Source organism: Podarcis vaucheri (assembly GCF_965113315.1).
Source record: "Podarcis vaucheri genome assembly, chromosome: 9".
Taxonomy (NCBI): Eukaryota; Metazoa; Chordata; class Lepidosauria; order Squamata; family Lacertidae; genus Podarcis; species Podarcis vaucheri.
This window is the reverse complement of record NC_138767.1, coordinates 66,732,545-66,751,778: the sequence shown is the minus strand read 5'-3', so window position 1 is coordinate 66,751,778 and position 19,234 is coordinate 66,732,545. Positions and strand designations below refer to the sequence as shown.

General features: G+C 39.9%; 1 long non-coding RNA gene across 1 annotated transcript in view; it reads right to left on the bottom strand.

The window, feature by feature from the left end:
- Positions 1–18,561, bottom strand: part of LOC309540969 — a 409,726-nt gene extending 391,165 nt beyond the window's left edge. Inside the window, exons 1-2 of the long non-coding RNA XR_014223589.1 lie at positions 18,520–18,561; positions 10,897–11,028 (exon numbers count right to left, since the gene is read on the bottom strand). This is a non-coding gene — a long non-coding RNA (uncharacterized lncRNA). The remainder of the gene's footprint in view (positions 1–10,896; positions 11,029–18,519) is intronic.
- Between the last annotated feature and the right edge of the window lie 673 nt (positions 18,562–19,234).

Here is a 19,234-nt window from a genome sequence, read left to right as displayed (position 1 = left end):
TGCCCAAGAGGAAGGCCTCCGGTTTCTTGGGAAAGGTGTACTTAAACACCTTTTTTAACTCATTGTAGATCATTTCCCAGAAGGCCTTCACTCTTGGACAAGTCCACCAAAGGTGAAAGAATGTCCCTTCAGCCTCCTTACACTTCCAACATTTATTATCAGACAGATGGTATATCTTAGCAAGCTTGACTGGGGTCATGTACCACCTGTATATCATTTTCATAATGTTTTCTTTCAGGGCATTACATTCCGTAAATTTAATACCAGTGGTACATAACTTCTCCCAGTCTTCAGACATAATGTTGTGCCCGATGTCCTGAGCCCACTTTATCATGGCTGATTTAACTGTCTCATCCTGGGTGTTCCATTTAAGCAGCAAGTTATACATTCTCGATAAGACCTTGGTCTTTGGTTCTAACAACTCTGTCTCAAGTTTCGATTTTTCCACCTGGAATCCTATTTTTTTGTCCAACTTAACAACCTCATTAATTTGGGCATAGTGAAACCAATCTTGCACCTTATCCTTTAGTTTTTCATAGCTCTGCAACCTCCAGTTATCTCCAATGCTTTCTATTATTTCCCAATATTTCGGCCAGCCGGCCTCCATATTGGGTTTTTTCCGAGCCTTGGCCTCTATTGGTGATAGCCACCTCGGGGTCTTACTTTCAAGTAAGTCTTTGTATTTCATCCAGACTATAAAAATTGCTCTCCTGACAATATGGGTTTTGAACATTCCATGTGTTTTTACCTTGCCGTACCACAAATACGCATGCCATCCTAACGAGTTATTAAAACCTTCCAGATCTAGGACATCTGTGTTCTCTAATAAGATCCAATCTTTCATCCAGCAGAAGGCTGCAGCTTCGTAGTATAACCTTAAATCTGGCAGGGCAAACCCCCCTCTTTCTTTTGCATCAGTTAGTATTTTGAACTTAATTCGGGGCTTTTTGCCCTGCCAAACAAACTTTGAAATATCCTTCTGCCACTTTCTAAAACATTCCACTCTGTCCACGATCTGCAAGGTTTGAAACAGAAACAACATCTTTGGCAAAACGTTCATTTTTACAGCTGCAATTCGGCCCAGCAAGGAAAGCTTCAATCTTGACCAAGTTTCTAGATCTTTCTTAACTTCTAACCAACATTTTTCATAGTTATCTTTAAACAAATTCAAATTTTTAGACGTCAAGTTTACCCCCAGGTACTTCACTTTTTTAACCACAGTTAGCTCTGTTTCCCTCTGAAACCCCTCTGTTTCTAAAGGTGTCAAGTTTTTCCCCAAGACCTTAGTTTTTTGTTTATTCAATTTAAATCCTGCCACCCGACCAAATTCCTGAATCAGTTCTAAAACTCTTTTTGTACTAGATTCTGGCTCCTGTAATGTCAAAACTAAATCATCTGCAAATGCTTTCAGTTTATATTGTTTCACTCCGACCCGTATCCCTTGTATTTGCCGGTCCCTCCTAATCATATTCAGCAGTACCTCCAGGACTGATATAAATAATAGAGGGGATAGGGGGCACCCCTGACGTGTTCCTTTTTCAATATGGAACTCCTCTGTCACCACATTGTTCACTATCAACTTGGCTTTTTGTTCTGAATAAATTGCTTCTATGCCATTTTCAAACCCCCGTCCCACTCCCATCCCTTCCAAGTTTTTCTTCATAAACTTCCAAGAAATATTGCCAAAGGCCTTCTCTGCATCAATAAAGATTAACACTGCTTTAGTGTTAATATTTGTTTGCAAAAGTTCCAGAATATCTATAATATTCCTAGCGTACTAGCTCTAAAATGCAGAAGGATGTTAAGTCAGTGGCCTTACAACACACACAAAAGAGTGTGCTGTTTCTCTTCTTGTTTCTAAAGCTGCATTACTTTAATAGATTGCAGTGATAGCTTTTATGGGACACAACAACACTGCAGGATGAGAAAAGAATTTAGACTGTTACTTGTATATGCAGGTGAGGTTTGAAATTTTATTCCCAGGTTACCCTGATGCTAGGTGAATTCTTGAAGAGGACAGAAATAATGGGATTCTAATTCAGTTAGGCCAGCCCAGTGATTTATTCCTGCTGCTACCACTATCACAATGGTAACATTTATGGAATTGTAACTGGTTGCTAGGTGCTGTTTCACATTTGTAAAAAAAAGGGGGGTGCAGTATTAAATTCAGTTTCAACTCCATTATAATGCTCATTCATTTATTTCTATTATTTTCTAATACTACAATTTTTCATCCATTTGGAATTCATCAAAATTTGTACTAATTCTGTTGCTCTGGATTGCACATTTTATGTTTCAAAAACAATTATGCTATAATAAGTGCTGTCATAATAGCTATTTTGTTGCGCATCAGGATTGGCTGAACAAAGCACTTGTCTTTTGTATTTTTGTTGCTAACCATATCTACATATGAAGTTACTTTCACCTGAATGCAGTTGCTTGGAAATCAAATGCTTTTCTCATTCCAAATCCATAATCAAACAACCAAAGGTGCTGTTAGTTCACAGCAGTGCTATTTTTCTAGAAATAGAAAACTGAAACTCACCATGAATGACTTCGTCAGTTCTCATAGAATGGCAATGGGGCCGGAACTGAGTTCTGTTGAGTTCCGGCTGAAGAAAAGCTGGCTGAAGTCAATGGAAAATCTCTAAGTGATTTGAATGATTTTTGCTTGGTGATTTGACTGATTTGATTCACATGCTTTGGCCTGATCATGTTTGAGCTTAATTGTTAGTAAGTTTATGGATTTATGTACATCTTCCTCGTGGTGAATTATCACTCAGTTATTTATAGAGCTGACCACTGCTGTTATATCAATATGATCCATGCAGATGTTTTGAAATAGCAGAGCACACCAAGGCCAATATATCTGAATATAAAGGAAAATATTTATTCTACAGTGCCATATTTTCCTATGATTTCTGCAGCTGTGGTTCTTGAACTGTGTTGTGCTGAGGATTGCAGCTATTTTTATAGCAATTTTTGTACACATCAGTTTTGTTGTAAGCTGTTTCTTTCTATAATGTTGCCACTAAATTTAAAAAAATGCAGTTTCCCCATGCTATCATTATTTGAAAATAATTGTTATTGCAAATATTTATAGGTTTTCACCCTGTGTAATTTTCAGGGAGTTAAAATGAAGTATATGTAAATTTGTAAGGAGCTGCAAGTCTTGCAAGGCAAATGGTTAGTGTTGACTAAGATTTTGCCCCAGAAAAATTGTCTCACTCTTGATATGACTGTTTATTTCAATGCAGAGATGGGCAAATTTATCAACTTTGCTTTCTCTCAGTTTTGCATTTCTCCAATCCCAAGTTCACACTGGTTTCCTAAAAAATAAAAATAGTTTTCATGAAACTTCATCAGCATTTCAGTTAAATTTCTCCAAATATACACATTCATATGCAATTTTGCCTAATATAAAAAATTGCAAAGCAATTTCTATTTGACTCATTTGTATGCTATTTTTCATTAATATCTGCATTTGAATGCACACTTTAATGCAGATTCTGCATTTTTGTACACATTACTTGATGAAAGAACATCTTTGCAAAATTCGGAAAAGCGTGAATTTTGAAGGATGACATTGTTTTGGTTTTCATAGAGTTTCAGAAAGTGCAAATTAGGTATGTTTGGTGGGCTGAATTTATTGCCCATCCCAATTTCAAAGTGCCTGGAATGAAGCCAAACAAGAAGGTATTGATGTTTGAAACACAAGAGAAATATTAAAACTCTTGATTTAATAAATACTTCTATCAACAGATTAAAAGCTGTTTATTCTAAAGGGCTATCTGCTACATGATGCTTCCCCCATTTTTTCCATATACTGTGGTGTGAACACCTCCGTTTATTAATTTGTTATTATCTTTATTAGCAGCTTCCTTACACCCAAAGTGACTTAACAAAAACAAACATTAAAAGCAAGCATAAAAACAAACATTGAAAGCGAGTAGAAAAACAAGCATAAAAAAGCAAGCATAAAAACCTCCTAAAATGCTCGTGATGATATGCATAAAATAGCAGATTGAACTCAACTCCACTAAAAACTATGCATAAAATTAAGGTTGAAAGACCTGGGTGAATAAAAAGGTTTTTGCCTGGTACCTAAAAATAGACAGTGATGGGGCCAGGTGTGTCTCTCCAGCGAGAGGTTTCCACATATTGGGAGCCAGCACTGAGAAGGCCCCTTCTCATGTCACCTCAGATGATGAAGACAGGGTAGCAGTTGGTTCGTGTGGGGAGAGGCAGAGTTTGTAGTATTGGGGTTCTAGTCATTTTATGCCCTCGTGGTCTCAGATAAGACCCAAACTCTGTAAGTTATAGGTTCAAAACCCTTAAACCAGCAGTTCATCATTTAAATGTGTACTACTCCTCACAACAACAACAAAGCAACAAAAGAAATCTTGCAGAGAACATTTAGATTGATTTTAGTGATGAGGTGCAATCCAGATTTATCTGCATCTCTACCCACCGACTTGGAAGGATCTGACTTTATCTTTTCCATTTTGAAGTTTGCATGAATGCCACAGACTCAGCAGTGGGTCTGAGAAGTCTCATTAAAGTCGGGGATAATCCTGGGAGAGGCCCCTTCCTGCTGCTCCTGATGAAAAGAGGGAGAGGTATCTGTGTGGGTCTCCTGCATCGCACTAATCAGCCTATGCAGACTTTGAATGCTGACTTCCATGCATGCATGGCTCATTCAGAGTGTCCAGTCATAGGGTGGTGAGATACATCAGAATCAGGAGCCCTGCACCTTTAATAGTTTTGTAGAAGAGCAAATTTCAGCAGCTACTTTGTTCATCATGGAATGTGTAAGCATTATCTGGATCTCAACAGAGTACCTAGGGCTTCCTGATTGGAATAGACATATTAGTACACTTAAAATGAATCACTTTTTAGAGGATCAATTTCCAAATAAGACACTGAGGGGGGAGGGCGGAAATGACTGGCAGAATCCGAGATCAGGAAGAAGAGTTGGTGGAAGACGACTGGAGGAAATTTAAAATGTATTTGCAGAAATATTGTAAAATTTTTGAATGTTGAGGACATTGAAATGAATTGCAGGGGTTTTAGCAACAAGGTAAAATGCAAGATTGGATTAATAAATAGATAGACTAACAGGACATGAATTTGCTGAACTAACTTTTAAAAGGGATACAAAAATGGGAGACGTGAGGGAGTCAGGAAAATAAGTTAATCAAAGAGGAGAAATTAAGAAAGAAGGAATTTTTGTCTTTTTATATGTGTTTTTGTCTTTTCTTTTTTGTGTTTAATGTTTGTATTTCTGTATTTTGGAACTTTGTATCTTTTTTGTTTTTTGTATTTTTCTAAACTTTTTTATGGATAAAACCTAATAAAATATTATTATTTTTTAAAAAAGACACTGAGGGGGGAGGGCATCAAGTTAGGTCACCTAAGTCCTCTGAAAGGTTTTCTGAGAGTTCTTAAACAAACTTAGTAATGGGTCTTGCCCAATGGCCTATAATTATTTGTGCATGATTTCATCTTGCCCTCTGATAACTTTTGACACAGCATTTTCTCCCCTCCCCCAGCGAGAAAAAGAACAATCTCCCGCAGAAAGAATTCCCCCAGCAAGAAGAACAACCAAGTTCAGAAATTATTCCCTTGATCAGATGCAGTTAATATTTAAAAAATAGTGGCCATTTTTAACCTGACCTATTCGGTCCTCATTAACTGTATATTCCGTCTTGTTGTTTTGTGCTATAAAGTATTTCAGAATATAATCCTACAGTGTAACATTTTTATTTTTATATCTGCTTATCAACAACACCCACATAGCTAAAATCAAAATACATTTTTAAAATAATTTTAATAATTCATGATTATTCTTTAAACCAGGAAAACATGATTATTCTTTAATCCAGGAAATTCCCCCCCCCGTGCCTGTTTCCACAATTTTGTTCTGTATTGTGTGTGCCTTCCCCTTGATCCCATTCCTTTGCTGTTCTTCTGTGTCTTTGTTCTGTCTGATGTTCTGCTCCGTTCTTTGTGTAGGCAACACAATACAACGATGAGATTTCTCCAAGGAGTCCCTTTCCATTTGCTGCCCACATGCAGAATAGAGCAAACATTTCATGTGAAGTATAATAAGCACTGGTTCACCTTTACATTCTGAGTCATGATATCTGACCCTTTGATCTATATGTGGGAGGACTTTCTCCTTGCGAATGAAAAGATAAGATTTGATTTGGTGAATTGTCATGCACAAGAACACATTCCAGACCCACCATCTCCCAGAACCCGGTGAGCCTTAAAAGTAGGAGAGCAAAGATGTCGAAGACAGAGGGCACTTACTGGCACCCGTAGAGGAAGTGATGATGATGGCGAATGAGGAAGTTTGAAATTAAAAAAGGACCGTAAGAAACTTTTCCTTCTCTTTATACTTTGCTGGGCAACCAGCTGGGAGCCACTGATAGCATCCTGACACCAGGCCTGCATGAGGAAATGAAGCAACAGGCAGCCTTTCATGTGAAAAACTCCAAATCCTTACCTAGTTTGGAGTGAGGCATCGCTTATTTCTATTTTTTGGACTGCTCTTTTGCACAAGCATGGTAGATCACAGAAGGTGTTATATGCAAATGTAGACAAATACCCATGGATCTCAGCTTCCCTGGCTTGGAGCAACACACACACACACACACACACACACACACACACACACGTCTGCTGTTTTGTGCTAATGTGATAGATTGAGAAACTTGTATTAAAAGAAAAAAAATAAAGGTGTGAGCTTACAGGTAAACAGATAGGCCATTTCCTGCTGATTTCCTGCAAGATCTTGCGAGATCTCATCAAAGTCTTGCAAGATGTCTAGGAGAGCAAAATATCTCTCAAGATTTGGAAGAGATCTTGCAAGGCCTTCCATTGCAGGAGGCCTTTTGCCGACGTTTGACACCATTTTGGAGCAAATCGGACAATGTTGTGTTTTCGGTGAAATGGTGACCCCACGGGTTAGAGTGCCAGGGACTCATTTTGTTGGGAGCCATGAAACATGGGGTGTTCACCGCCAAATGTTGCATGGGGACTTTTCCCAGTGTTTGACGCTACTTGGGATTGAATCCAATCATGTCGGATTTTCGGCGAAACCGTAACCCCGCGAATTAGAACGTGAGGGCTCATTTTGTTTGGAGCCATGACACATGGGGTTTTCACCACCAAATGCTTGAGGGGGGCTTGTCCCACTGTTTGGTGCTACATTGGAGTGAATTAGACGATGTCAGTTTTTTTCTGAAATCTTGACGTTGCGGGTTAGGGCATCGAGGGCTCATTTTGTGGGGTGCAATGAAACGTGTTCTCACTGCCAAACATTGCAGGGGACCTTGTCCCAGTGTTTGCCTCCACTTTGGAATGTCTTGGCTGATGTCAAGATTTTCGTGAAATCTTGACCCCGCGGATTAGGGTGCTGAGGTCTCATTGTGTAGGGCGCTGTGAAACGGAGGGTTTACACTGCCAAATGTTGTAGGGGGGCATTTCTTGCTGTGTGGCAACACTTGGGAGTGAATCGGGCAACGCTGGATTTTTGGCAAAATCTTGACCCCGTGGGTTAGGGCGCTGAGGGCTCATTTTGTGGGGCGTTGTGAAATGTAGTGTTTTCACTGCTAAATATTGCAGGGGTCAATTTATTGCTGTATGTCTCTGCTTTGCAGTGAATCGGACAACATCGGTTTTTTGGTGAAATCTGATCCTGCGGGTTAGGGCACCGACGGCTCGTTTTGTCTGGCGACGTGAAATGTAGTTTTTTCACGCCCAAAGGTTGTAGGGGGGCATTTCTCATTCTATGGCGCCGCTTTGGAGTGAATTGGACGAATTGAGCAACTCCTGTTCTCATGTTCTAAATAGCTAAAGCTGCATTTTTTTAAAGTAAATTCTTTGCTACCATTTACCTTTAGGGTACTTTACCTTTAGGGAAGCGGCTGGCGCTGTGGGTCAAACCACAGAGCCTAGGACTTGCTGATCAGAAGGTCAGCGGTTTGAATCCCCACAACAGGGTGAGCTCCCGTCTCTCGGTCCCTGCTCCTGCCCACCTAGCAGTTCGAAAGCACATCAGTGCAAGTAGATAAATAGGTAACGCTCCGGCGGGAAGGTAAACGGCGTTTCCATGTGCTGTTCTGGTTCGCCAGAAGTGGCTTAGTCATGCTGGCCACATGACTCGGAAGCTGTACGCCGGCTCCCTCGGCCAATAAAGCGAGATGAGCGCCGCAACCCCAGAGTCGGTCACGACTGGACCTAATGGTCGGGGGTACCTTTACCTTTACCTAATTTGCAAATTTAAGAGCAAACTGTAACAATTTGGCATATATCTACCTAACTACATTTTCACAAATATTGCATTATGGGTTAGTAAAGGTAAAGGTACCCCTACCCGTAAGGGCCAGTCATGTCCGACTCTAGGGTTGTGCGCTCATCTCACTTAAGAGGCCGGGAGCCAGCGCTGTCTAGAGACACTTCCGGGTCACGTGGCCAGCGTGACGAAGCTGCTCTGGCGAGCCAGCACCAGCGCAGCACACGGAAACGCCGTTTACCTTTCCGCTATAAAGCGGTACCTATTTATCTACTTGCACTTAGGGGTGCTTTCGAACTGCTAGGTGGGCAGGGGCTGGGACCGAATGACGGGAGCTCACCCCGCCGCGGGGATTCGAACCACGACCATACAATCGGCAAGTCCTAGGCACTGAGGTTTTACCCACAGTGCCAGCTGCGTCCCATTATGGGTTACAAATTCATAAATGGCAGGTTTTTTTATAAAAAAAAGTCACACTTGTGAATGACTTCAGAATCTTTGAAGCAGACTGCACATTTAAATAGAACTTCAAATTGGAAGTGCACTTTTGGGGTGTCGGCAGAAGGCACACAAAGTTCCCATTCAGCAATCCATCAGGCCTGAACAGAAGTCCCTAACTTTTAATTAATCAAAACAATTGCTGCAACAGGAGGTAACTAATGAGATCAAGCTTCGTAGGTAGTTGGCATGTCCCGATCAATGTTTCAGACCAGAGCATTGTCAAGCAAAGGGCAGTTACATGATGTATCCTCTCGATATAGCGAGTGCATATGAAAATTTATCTGGACACAAAAGAGAATAATTCCACATTGTGGTTTGATGTTGGTGTTTCTTATTAACCTATGGCACCAGAATCAACACAACTGCATATGAATGATGTGATTTGTCCCAGGGAGGAGCCATCCACAGTCCCTGTACTATATCAAAGTTAGTGTTTCAAGTTTGCTCAACCATTTCTGGAGCAGATCAGGTATATAATCATTCTGTATCAACTACATGTTTAACAATGTGACTGAAGCTGCTTTCTCATCATCACCACCACAGCTTCTGGCATAGAGATCTTGGGCCAAAAAACAGACTTTCTAAGAAGAAAGAGAAACTTTTTCTAGCTCTTGACCCTACTTGTAAAGCATGCAGATCTTAGAAGACAGAATTAATAGGAGTATTAGCCCTTATCATTTGTAGGAGACATTCTTGATTCTGTGCAATCAGTGGAATTATTATTTATTTCTATTATTTCTAATAATCAAATAGAATCGTGACACTTCACGTCCCATTTTATCTTTCTGATTGCATCCTTCAGTTTTCAGCAGTGAAGGTGGGTGTGGGTGTTTAAATTATCTCCAAATCCTTCTCCAAAGCTCTCACACTTCTTTAACAAGGAATGGAAATGAAAGGAGGGTAACGGATACACACACACACACAGGCTGGCAACCTGATTCGAGTTAAGTTCAATGTGGAATCGAATGACTCCCCCATGCATTCACACCCGCTGGTTGCACCCAACACACACCAAAATATCTCCCCCAGTGGCTGTGTGTTCAGGATCAGTGTGAAGTACCTCAGTGTGCAGATGTACACACAAAGGGGTCTTCCATGTGAATGAGGAGACCCTGAAAAATCAGGGGTCCTGTTTTTGTAGGAGACCTTCATGGCAATACCAATTGCATGGGCACCAAGCATGTGTAGATGAATAAATGTAGATGAATAAATCAGCAAATTAAGTTAGTTTGGATATGCAGAAGATATTTAAAATAAATTGAATGAACTGCAGAGAGAGGGGAAAGGAAGTCAAGTTTTGAAATGTTAAAATGATTGTAAAATTAGTGAAATGTATAAACCTGAAAAGCATATATATATATGCAGAGCACTATTAAGGGTCCCCCATGGATCAGAAGCATGACTCATGTTATGCTTCAAGGGAAGTAATAGTTCCACTCTATTCTGCCTTAGTCAGACCACACCTGGAATAATGTGTCCAATTCTGGGCCCCACAATTTAAGAAGTATGTTGACAAGCTGGAATGTGTGCAGAGGAGGACAACCAAGATGATTAAGGGTATGGAAACCTTGAGGAATCGATAAAACAATAAAATTAATTAGATCATGAATTCTGCATGCATCAAAATTATTCCGAGACTAGTCTAATGTGTGAAAATCATTGACCCACCATATGTAAACTTCAGCATGTAGTTTAGATCTGCCCTGTCTTACTTCAAAGTAGGCCTGCCAAACTTTTTATAGGCCAAAAAGATTTCTATTAACGGATTGCTTCTTCTGCTACCATACTGACTTTCAAACAGTGAGTAAGAGAGTGTGTCGTGACAAATTAAGAAAATATATTGGATGTGCCATCTTCCACTTTGGGCCACTCAGAGTGGAGAAGCGCTATTAGAGATGAAGGGGGAATGATTTGATTTCCATTTTAATGCAAACCTATCTAATTTGCATTTTTCATACAACACACAAACTGAAACACAGCTGCCCTTCAAAAATCACACCAAATTTTGCAAGACAGATCTCCAAAAGGAATGCATACAAAAAGCATATATTAGGGGGAAAGCTCATATTAGCAAAAACAATGTACAGTCGTACCTCAGAAGTCAAATGCCTTGTGAGTCGAACGTTTTGGCTCCCGAACACCGCAAACCCGGAAGTGAGTGTTCCAGTTTGTGAACATTCTTTGGAACCTGAACGTTCGGTGGGGATTCCGTGGCTTCTGACTGGCTGCATAGTCTGATAAATAAAAATATGCATAGTCTGATAAATTTTCATGTACAACAATACCCTGATGCAGAAATGGGGCAAAATAAACTTAAGTTCAGGCAAAAGTTAAAAAGAAATAGAGTGAAAAAGCAACTAACAGATTTGTCCACCGCTTAGCTTAATATTGTCCTCCTTTTCTCTGTCTTTGCCAGGATTTCGGCAGAATGCGCTCCCAAGAGAGGGAAGGGCAACTCACTGGGATTTCCTGGCTTCCTGCAGCTAACAGGTGTGAGGAAATCTATAAGACATCACCATTACGCAGCATGAGGCAATAATGATTGAGCTATTCAACAGCTCCCATGTGATGTCTGTCAATTGTTCTGGAAACTGATTGCAGAGAGAGATATACATGTATCTTTTTGAGTGTAAGAATTGTGTGACCCAGTTTTAATCCCAAAATGGCAGGGGGAATGTGCAGGTATCAAAAGTTTGAGAAACTACCCTGGGCTAATTAGCAAGCAGGCACAATATAAACAAATAATTGCATAAACAGAACAGCAAACATAAACACAGGTGACCTTAATAATAAAAATATTGCACGTTAGGAAACAATCTAATTTCCATTCAGAACCACTAGTGTTTGCCTTCTGCAGATTTTCCCCTCTGCTGATTTTATAGAGCAGGATTTTTCCACATGCAGGTATTTCCAATATGATTTCTATTTCATTAATTCATTAACCTGACGGAGACATCCCAAATTAAAGTATTTCAATCAATATGTTCCAGTCTGCTGGTAACCACTTCGGTCATTCCATTTGATACGCTCAGAATGAAAACAAGGGTGCTACCGATTAGAGTCAATGTCTGCCAGCTCAGCTTAGGAGAGTCTTTGATACAGCATGAATCTGTATTTGTTACACAGCAAGCTGTTACAAAGCAATGTCATTATGTAAAAAAAATATGCATGCTGAAATAATTTATGTGCACCTCTTATAACGTTTTTTTGGCAAAAGTGCTGCCTTTGGCAATGCACCCAGAAATTACATTCTCAATGCACTTTACAAGAATATGTTAAACTGTCTAAATATCTTTGAATTCATGCATGTAATTCAATTGCACCCATTTCCTCTAACTTTTGGCATTCATAAAAGTTGTTAACTGGCACATTCAAGATGGCTTCTTCAGCTTCTCTCATATTCCGCCTCTAGTCATCTTTCCAGAGCAAGTTGTCCCATTCCAAACTTGCTAAGCTGCTTCTTTCATTATGCAGAATGGGAAATGCAGAGACACATTCCAGAATGTAGATATTAACACTTGACCACTATAAACCCTCCACAATCTCACATTTTGCAAAGATGCCAAGACCACTCGCTGTAATCAAGGTTAGCCCCCTTAAGCACCCCTTCTTTCCAAATTGTTAATTTCCCCCCAACTGCCAGCTATGAGCAGGGCAGTGAGTTGGCAGTCAGCATTTTGGATAAACTTCATTTCAGAATTAACTTTGCATGTGAATATTCCCCACAGATGCAGCACATCAAAGACAGAAGCATAGCTGCTGATGCCAGAGGACCAAGAATCTTTGGGCCCCCAATCTTTTTTTAAGGGCCCTGGGGGGCCCTCATTGTTGAGTCCAAATGTGGAGCCTAGTGTGGGACAATGTCAAGTACTCAATGTACTTCAGAATATGGTAGCTTCCACAGAAAATTGTATAGCAGAGATCTGAGGCTGGCAAGAGGTCTAAGTTTGACTATGGGTCAAACTGCATGCTTAATATGAAATGTGCAGCAGTTTCTCCTAGTTATTTGTTTTATGACAAGTCATTGAGATCTCAGCCTATGGGATGGGGAACATGTAATAGGATGGCTTATGGGCCAAGGTATGTGGGATGCTTCTTTCATATAGTAATATAGAAAGGCAGTATACTAATGAAAAGTGAAGTGAAGTGAACCTTTTTCAGCCTGAACACTGCATTCCCTTCTGGGCTACCAGAAGTGGCAGGAGCAAAGAGAGGGCAAATTACCAGAAGAAGGAATATCCCTCTGCCACACTCTGCACCATAGGCTAGTTTCTACCCACCCCTCGCAATTCTCCACCCAGGCAAAGAAGAGGCATTATCAGAAATCAGGTAAAGGTAAAAAGTAAAGGTAAAGGACCCCTGGATGGTTAAGTCCAGTCAAAGGTGACTATGGGGTTACAGCACTCATCTTGCTTTCACGCCAAGGGAGCCGGTGTTTGTCCACAGACATGTGGCCAGCAGGACTAAACTGCTTCTGGCACAACAGGACACCATGATGGAAACCAGAGCACACAGAAATGCCGTTTAACTTCCCATCACAGTGATACCTATTTATCTACTTGCACTGGCGTGCTTTCAAACTGATAGGTTGGCAGGAGCTGGGACAGAGCAATGGGAACTCACCTTGTCATGGGTATTCGAACCACCAACCTTCTGATTGGCAAGCTCAAGAGGCTCAGTGTTTTAGACCACAGTGCCACTTGTGTCCCAGAATTCATGTATACAATCTCAGCCAGGCGAAACTCTGAAGTAAGGTGGAAAGCAGAGCTGTGGCCTGCAGAGGGCAGATGTTTCTGGGGAGAGTTCCAAGGGCCAGATATAAACACTTGGAAGGTCAATTATGGCCCTCAGGCTTGAGGTTTCCTGCCTATGATGCAGGTGATACAAACCTCACAAATCGGCAACAAAGTCAATCTGTGCATGATACCTTGGGACCCTGTGTTAAAGAAAATGTTGCAGAAGTGAATCATGTGGCTATAGCAATGTCTCATTGGCCTCTCAGGGTCTGCACGAACCTCACGGTATATATAATATGGTAGGAATCATGTAGGTACCTACAAATCCACATATAAAATTATCCAACTACCTATCTGCAAGAAAATTAATTCACCCTAGCATATCGCATCCCTCCATGTTAATCTGTGTCCATTTCCTGTGCTCTGGCTAAAGTTAATTGTTCCCTATTTTCCTACCTAAACAACAGGCTTTTTTAAAAAATGAATATGTGCACTTTTAATCTATCACATGCTAGAAGGCTGCACTTTATGTTAATGTCTTGGTCCTTGTGGAGCCATTCTGCTTCCATACTCTGAAGGGAGTTGAATGGCAATCACTTACACTCAATGATAAATAAAGCACTTGAAAAGCTGGGCTGTATATAAAATGGGCTTTAAAGCATTCCTTATATTACTAGCTCCCATTATGTCATTTTAATATTCCATGATGGCAAGGGTATAGACTTTATGGTGGAAAAGCTTGTATTTGTTTCCTTCCCTGCATCTCACCACCAGATAACCTTATCTAGAACTAGTAAAAGGCAATGATTGTGTTGAATTAATATCTACATAGGTAGTTGTTAAATTGCAATTCCTTGCAGAGAGTCATTTATGCACATACTAGCTGTTGTAGCTCAGTAGCTGCCTGCTATTAGCAATTGTCCCCATCCTTGGACTTTTTGTCCCTTAAGAGATTTTTAAAAATCTGACTCAGTACCTGGGCATTAAGTGCTTTTACACACAAATATGTGCATCACCTGTCAGCTCTACATTTGATTGCTTTACAGTTGATGATGAGCAGCTAAATGTATGAATCACTTTTCCATAATGGATCTCCCTGGAGTGGTGGTGGTGGGGGGCCTATTCAACGAGAAGGGCTGAAACCATCTGCCCTGCCAATGTAGTTGCATTACTGTTTATATGTATAGCATCTGAGTATGAATTAAGTTTGTTATACTTCTGCTGTGCCATATGGGTCACTTTAAGAAAGAAATTTTGTAGCTGTTGATTGCCAACACCTGTTACTTGAATCAATATTGTGCTTGTCCATATTATTGGGATTTCAGCTCCGTTCTTCCGAGCTGATAAGGCTCATCTTCCTCCGAGCCCTCCCAGCAGAGCATTAAAACAACATCACAGCAGAAGGATGAGATAGATATGAGGTACATTGCTATGCTTTATTACTAAGGTATGCAGAGAGCAAAGTAATATACATCCTCTCTCTATGAGAAGCAGAGAGCAACTGAACAAAGGAAACAACAGAACAAAGGAAACAGGAAACCACACTAACGTCACATCCCGTCTCCCTTTCCCGTGTGACTCCAATAGTATCTGGACTCTGTGGAATGTAAACAGAGTCCTGTGACTGCAAGCAGCGGCTCAGTGATAAGAACAGAAACTAACACATATAACTCCACTCTGTAAAAGTTACTGCTTACAGCAGCTACTACTATGCTATAAGAGCCACTGTCCTGTGATATCATATATGGTATGTATCGTTATTGACAGTTTTTTTATTATTTTTGCTGTAAAAATGTGTGAGATTACGATATTGTATTTATTTGCATTACCTAGAGTTTATACTACTGATGAAGCCTAGGACGGCGAAACAAGGCTAATATTCGGGAAATCCTTGTCTTAGACTTTGTGAAAGGATTCTGTGGAACTGCAACAACCTTTCGTGCGGATTGTTGGACTCTATGAACAGACAGGTGGAATAGACACTTTCACATATATGGACCTTGTGCATAAACTGATTAGAGAATGAACTGATCCACCGGGTCTTCAGCCTTTTTCATTGAACTTTATGAGCTACTTCTGTTGAAATCTACAATTCAATACAATGAATAGTATATATTATTTTTTCAAACGTACAGCCGGTTACATCTTGTGTGTTTATTGAACGTAGCTGCATCATGCACGAACAGAACACTGAACCAGAATGGTGTGTGTCCTGCTGATAATTCATCCTAATAAGCAGTTGGTTAAAAGTTGGCTCTCCACAGGATTTGTTAAGAGGGAGAGAGAGCAAGAGAGAGATTTCACGTTCCAAACGTATCGTTTTACTTTAACTCGCCCAATAAGCCAGAGATATGAAGGAAACAACCTCCTTCTGTAAATATACTCTTGTAAAATCAGGAGTAAATTTAACAGAATTGGCTGAATAATTGCAGATCTGCTTCTTTTGAATAGTTCTTTGTTTCAGTCTAATGCTCCATGTATTGTCTTGCAAAACAAACAATTAAGAAAATTTGGAGAAAGTTTAAGCATCTTTAGAAAAACTGGAATTAATTCCCCACTAATCAAACATCTGATTAGCAGCAACATGTGCCTCTCTTTTATCTTTCAAATGCAAATTCTTTTTTTCCTTTTTTTTTTACAAAACAAAAACTAAATGAGTTTTAAAGACTCTTTTCTAGCTACACAACTGACTGATCCTTTTAATGGAAACCAAAGATTTCAAGTATACTAGCACTTTAAAAATCTCTGCATCAGACAGGAAAGCCAGAAGGAGGGGTGGTGGTGGTGAGGGAAGTAATTTCCATTTCAACTAAAATAAGGGGTTGGAAAGTATGATGATAATGCACATAGGTCAGTCTATTGAATCAAGTACTTTCATTTCCTATTTATAATCTCTATCCATTGACTATATTGCTATCTGAAATAGAATGAGATAAATGACTCAAATTAAGATCCAAATAATTTTTTATGAGATCCACACCATTCTGTCTGTAGATAGGGATAGACCATTCTAAACATCGCAGTGGTGGAGAAATCCACTGGGATTTGTTTAATAGAAAAAATCATGAATTGCTGCAATTTTCTCATTTATCTCATTAAATATATATTCATGTATGGATTTTTAAGTAGCGTACATATTTTTGCCAGCAATTTCTCTCAACATAATGCCTTTTTGTATGTAATTTTCACTAATTACATACATTCACCTTCCCTGAATATGTGCATTTTTGTAAACCTTGGTTGGAAAACTGCATCACAAAATTTAGAGAAGTGCAAATTTGGAAAGATGTCTGTGTTTCAGTTTGTGCATTTCTTTGGAAGAGTCTGAATTAAATATATTTGCCTTCAAATAAGAACTGAACTGAATTTCTCCCGCATCCCTAGCTCTCCTCTGCAAAACCTCCGCTACCACCAACAACATCTGAGTTTAAATTCCCTTTTATTCTGGCATTTCCATTTTGACTCTCTAGTCTTAGTCTCCTTCTCCTCTCCCTTCCTTTTGTATCTTACCCCTTCCCCCATTAAATTTATTATATAGTTAAGGCTCAAGTCTTTCTTTCTTTCGTACAGCAACAGAGGTTTTGCTCATGGCTTATCGATAATAAATATAGAACTTAGAGGCGATGAGGCCCATAGCCATTTACTGAGCCAATTTCACCTGTTACCTGTTTGAACTCAAAGTCAACAGAATCTACAAAAGGATTTGTTAACAGAATCAGAAGACTATATGACTCACTTCAAATCTGCCAGGCAGGGCAAAACAACAAACCAGTATAGGTCAGTGCAATGTCCCCATAGCACAGACAGCATCTTATGCACTAGGGACATGGGTGGCACTGAAGTCTAAACCACTGAGTCTCTTGGGCTTGTCAGTCGGAAGGTCACGGTTCAAATCCCCGCAACGGAGTGAGTGAGCTCCCATTGGCCTGTCCCAGCTCCTGCCAATCGAGCAGTTCGAAAGCACGCCAGTGCAAGTAGATAAATAGGTATTGCTGGGGTGGGAAGGTAAACAGTGTTTCCATGAGCTCTGGCTTCCGTCCCAGTGTCCTATTGCTCCAGAAGTGGTTTAGTCATGCTGGCCACATGAGCCAGAAAGCTGTCTGTGGACAAATGTTGGCTTCCTTGGCCTGAAAGTGAGTTGAGCACTGCAACCCCATAGTTGCCTTTGACTGGACTTAACTGTCCAGGGGTCCTTTGCCCTTTTTTTACTTTTGCTGTCTCAGAGGACAAGTTGAGTAGAAAATGACCACAGACCACAATCATCACAGAATGTAACCACCAGCCCCCCCTTCCCCCAATCATGGCATGTTATATTTTGGTCACTATGTATGAAATGGTATATAAATCTCAGAAATAAATACTTCAATCAAGAGTCCAGAGGTAGCAGTATTATTAAATTACAGTGGGGTGGAAGGTTCACAGGCCAGGAAGGACTTGCTCACAGATTTAATGACAGCTGCATGAATTATGATAGCTAGGAAGTGGAAGGGGCAAGCAGAAGATAAAATGGAAGAATGGTATAACGAGGTGTGGGATATAGCTATTAATGATAAATTAACATGTGCCATTAAGGCAAGACAGGGAATATGCAGAAGAAATGATTTCGAGAAGATATGGAGGGTGTTTGTAGAATTTGTACTGTCAAAATGGAAATGGGTCAAACCATCACAAGAGGTGCTGAAATTTTGGGAGGTTGGATAGTTACAATGGAATGGTCCTGGTGGCGGGTGCACATTTTTATTCTTATTTATTCAAGGTTATTACTTTGCCAAAATAAAATAATAATAATAAACAAATACAAAAAATAGAAATAAAAAATACTTGAAATAAGGTTGACCAGCAAATACCTATCAAACATTTGCAAATCTAGAATATTTGCCATGATAATTCACAACAGTTGAGTTTAGGAATAATTTTGGGGATCAAAAATAATTTCTTTTAGCTCGAATTTCTACAGGCTAAAAATCAAAATGAACTTACTGTTTCAAGTAGTCATTTATTTGATTCATTCCTCCCATAAAGAGTGAGGTACCTAGGCATGGTGTAATATTCTACAGCAGAGCACAGTTTGTTAGTTGCCAAGGTAACTCCATTTTCCAGAGATGTGTTTGTGGGTTTGGCTTTGCTCTTTGGAGTTATACACCCCTGTGGTGGAAAAATAAATGTGATCAGCTTATGCATGGGGGAATACAAAATGTGATGAACCATGGAAAATATTAAATTGCTGACATTTTGTGCTTCTGCTGTATAATTTCCTGAAGACTATTGTTACAGTGATTAGTTTCTTTCCCCGTGAATACAGTTTGAAAAATTGTAATTAGACATAGGAGCTGAAATGTTCTCAAAGCTAGGAAGGTCTATTACCACTTCATTATATCTGAGAAATAAGTGATGCAAGGGCTAAATTCTTTGCCACTTTGAAAACTAAGCAAACCATCAACTTCAGAGTGTGTGAGAGGACTATAACCTCTTTGGTGTTAAGTTTCGGCATGGTGGAGATGAAAAGTTTCAAGAAAGGACTGGAAAGCGATTAAAAAAACAGGGGTTTCGATTTTAGGTTGGGAAGTTCCATTTCATAATTTTATTAAATTATGTGAAATACTCAGTTAATTTGGAACATAGGGAACTTGTTTATGTTTCAGTTTTGGTTAGAACCTTGTTTGCTAAATATCGCATACCACACCAGTGATTAGAG